Source organism: Saccopteryx bilineata, chromosome 4 (genome assembly GCF_036850765.1).
Source record: "Saccopteryx bilineata isolate mSacBil1 chromosome 4, mSacBil1_pri_phased_curated, whole genome shotgun sequence".
Classification (NCBI taxonomy): Eukaryota; Metazoa; Chordata; class Mammalia; order Chiroptera; family Emballonuridae; genus Saccopteryx; species Saccopteryx bilineata.
The window spans coordinates 220794666-220798115 of NC_089493.1; the positions used below are offsets into that span (position 1 = coordinate 220794666).

At 34.3% G+C, this 3450-nt stretch overlaps 1 pseudogene; it reads left to right on the forward strand.

Moving 5' to 3' along the window:
• The first annotated feature begins 2729 nt into the window (after positions 1-2729).
• Positions 2730-2816, forward strand: LOC136336697 (small nucleolar RNA SNORA40; annotated as a pseudogene).
• Positions 2817-3450: the final 634 nt, after the last annotated feature.

Genomic DNA, 3450 nt, shown 5'->3' on the forward strand with positions numbered 1-3450 from the left:
CTTCTGCCTAATAGCAAATTTAGAGAAAAAGAAGAAGTATTAAGTAGACTTTTCCCCTCCAGAAATTTTTAATATCATTGTATTGAAATAGAAAAGTGTAAAATGTAAAATGCATTAAAGTGTCATCATTTGACTCTAAATATTAGTCTGCGTTTGAAACGCATTTTATCAGTATGACAGATCCGCAATCCTTTATTCTAATAAGGATCTGATAAGGATCCAAACAGATCTGAAACCAAATATTTTCATAAGGTGATTCTAAAATTCATTTTATGGCAAAAACAGATTCAAATTACATAAGCTTATTTATCCACTTAGTGTGAATTCTCATATATGTTATTTCAGTAATATTTATGGTTGTTTTCCATATGTTGACCCAGCCCCCACTGGCAATGCATATAATACATGGTATATGCACTCTTTAAATGTTAAAAACTCTAAATTATAATAGCACATCTGGTCCCAAAGAGATCATAAAAGAGATCATGGATTAATAACTATATAGCTGATTGCTGGTGCTAACTTAGGAGCTATGCCTAATGTGTGTATATAATGCATATACACATTTATGAATACGCAGAATTGAAGTAAGTCAAAAATCATAAGAAAAATAAAGAATATGTTGAACTTCAAGCTATATTCATAATTATGTTATGTTGAAGAAAATAAAAAACATAATAAGTTAACAAAAATGGGGTATTGACTAAATATATGCAGGCACAGCTGTAAAAGGGATCCAGGCAGCCATAAAAATGATACTATTATAAAGCATTTGGTGACATGAGAAATGTTTACAGTACATTATTAATTAAAAAGCAGGTAAGCAACAGTTGGAATAAAATACTACTTTTATAAAACTACTTCTATGCAAATACAGAAATTACTGTGAACAAATATACAACATTAGACTAATGGTTATTTCTGGATAATGGTTTTTCAATGGTTTCTATTTTCTAACCTTTGGTTTATTTTTTCTATAGAATTTTATTTTTCATATTTATATAATTATAATATTTACATATATTTATATATAGTTTTTTAGTTTTTATTTGTTAAAGATTAAGGGTATATAAAAAGAAAATTTGGACACATATATCAGGGAAAAACAGACATCTAAGCCCCAAATGCTGAACAATTGCTTGCCCTACCCTGGCCATGTATACGAGGAGCTGGTGCGGCTTTGTTTGCTCTGATGGGTAACAGTCATCTCATGAAAAAAGAATTACATAGAAAAACACAGAGAGACCTTAGCATTTATGGGCTGTGCTTTGTATACAAAGATGATGTTACTGACTCCCTGACACTGAGGAAACTTTAGTATTTCTTCATGGCTGCAGTCACCCAATTTGGGAAATGAACCAGACACCGTAGCTTCATCAAGATTATAGCTGCAGACATAAAGTGCTGCGGCTGCCAATTTATTTTTCAGCTTCTATTGCATTAGCAAAGCAATAATGTACAGTCCTAACCTCCCATTCTCTTTAAAATGTATATGTTCTTTAAATAAATAGTATTTTAAAATTAAGAATGTAAATACTACTCTCACTCAGCACACTATGTGTGACATCATCTTTGTTGTTGGCCTACAATATTTTAATAAGCATATAAAATATCATTTGATTGAAGTGCTGCAAAAAGGAAAATTTTCAGTGGGAATAAGCCATCCAAATAGCCTTTTGTGAATTTATATCTTAGAATTTTGGAGGCCAATATAAATATTGACCTAAACTGCCCATACAAATATCCAGAAGTCCAGAACACATAAGTCCATATGCAGCACAAATTTTTCTAGATTGGGAGCTAATATGAAGGTTATAACATTTTGTTAATATATCAGCAAATATACATTGAATTTCTTTAGTATAAATAATCTATTTTTTTTTCTTTTTTTGAAAGCCAAAGCACAGATCCTTGGAGATCTCCTGTACTTGGGGAACTTATATTCTACTTGGAAAGAATAAATATTCATCTATGGGAAGTAAAATTATAATACAAAAATTCAAAATAATGTAAATCAAGAGAGATCTCAAGGCTGCACATGAATGAATGTCAAATATGTGCAAGTACTTCTAAATCAAGGCATTGTTGATTCCTGGGGTTCGGAGAGATGCATAATGCAAGAGCATGAAGGAGGCAGGGCTTCTTCAAACAAGTTCTGAAGAAAATGCAGAGATGAGCTTAGAGGAGGATCTCATTGCAGATGGGGAGAGTAGTAAGGATCAAGAGTCAGAGTTGAGAACAAGGATGCTATAATAGCTAAGATTCTCTGGGGGTTTACTATGTGGCTGACATTGTTATCTCATTTAATTCTCAAAAAACTCATAAGATTAGTACTATAATACTATGAGCTCATTCATGACCAACCTCCCTAAAATGGCCTTCCCAGTACTCCGCTCCCCTGATTCACTTACTTTATGACACTTTCATTATCAAAACACGCCTATTTATTAACTTATTTACGCCTTTAATGCAAGCTCCAGGAAAGCTGAGACTTGTTCAACCACCATATACCTAGATCATGAAATCATTCTCGGCCCAGTTTCATATACAAAAGTACTTATGAAAAGTATTATCTCCTTTGACACATGAGGACCCAAATGCACTGAAAGCCTATATAACCAGCCCTATGCTATACAGTCAGGATTTGAACTCAGGGCTTTCTTTATTCCAGAATTGTATATTACACTATCTTTTATTGAACCACTAGAAAACAAATAGAGCCCAAAGACTACACACAGGTGCAAAAAATAAATCCTCTTTTGCAACCGAGAACTCATGGTGCAGTATGAGTTTTGATACATATAAGGAGGAACATGATATCTAAACAGATTAAAATGACAGGACATTAACAAATGGTGGCTCCAAGACTTTAGAATTGATAATTAAAAAGCATAAGATATAAATAAAAAAAGGAAAAAAGATAGAAAACAAGTAGATCCCTTTCAGAGAACATATACATTTTCTTAGGTTTTTTATTTTAATTACTTATTGTTCATTGTATCCTAAAAGTAGGAAATAAAACTACAATAAACAGTTAGTGTCAGCCTATAAAGGCATTGATTTCAGGTTAAGATTTCTGTATTTGGCTTTGGCTGGTTGGCTCAGTGGTAGAGTTTCGGTCAGCATGTGGAAGTCCTGGGTTTGATTCCCAGTCAGGGCACAGAGGAGAAGTGCCCATCTGCTTCTCCCCCCTCCCCCCTTTTGCTTCTCTTTCTCTTTTCCCCTCCCCTCATACAGCCATGGTTCAGATTGGAGTGAGTTGACCCCAGGGCACTGAGGATGGCTCCAGGCATTAAAAAATGGCTCCAGTTGCAATGGAGCAAGGGCCCCAGATGAGTAGAGCATCGCCCCCTGGTGGGTTTGCCCAGTCAGGGGGTACATGCAGGAGTCTGTCTCTGCCTCCCCTCCTCTCACTGAATTATTAAAAAAAAAAAGGATTTCTAACTTTTA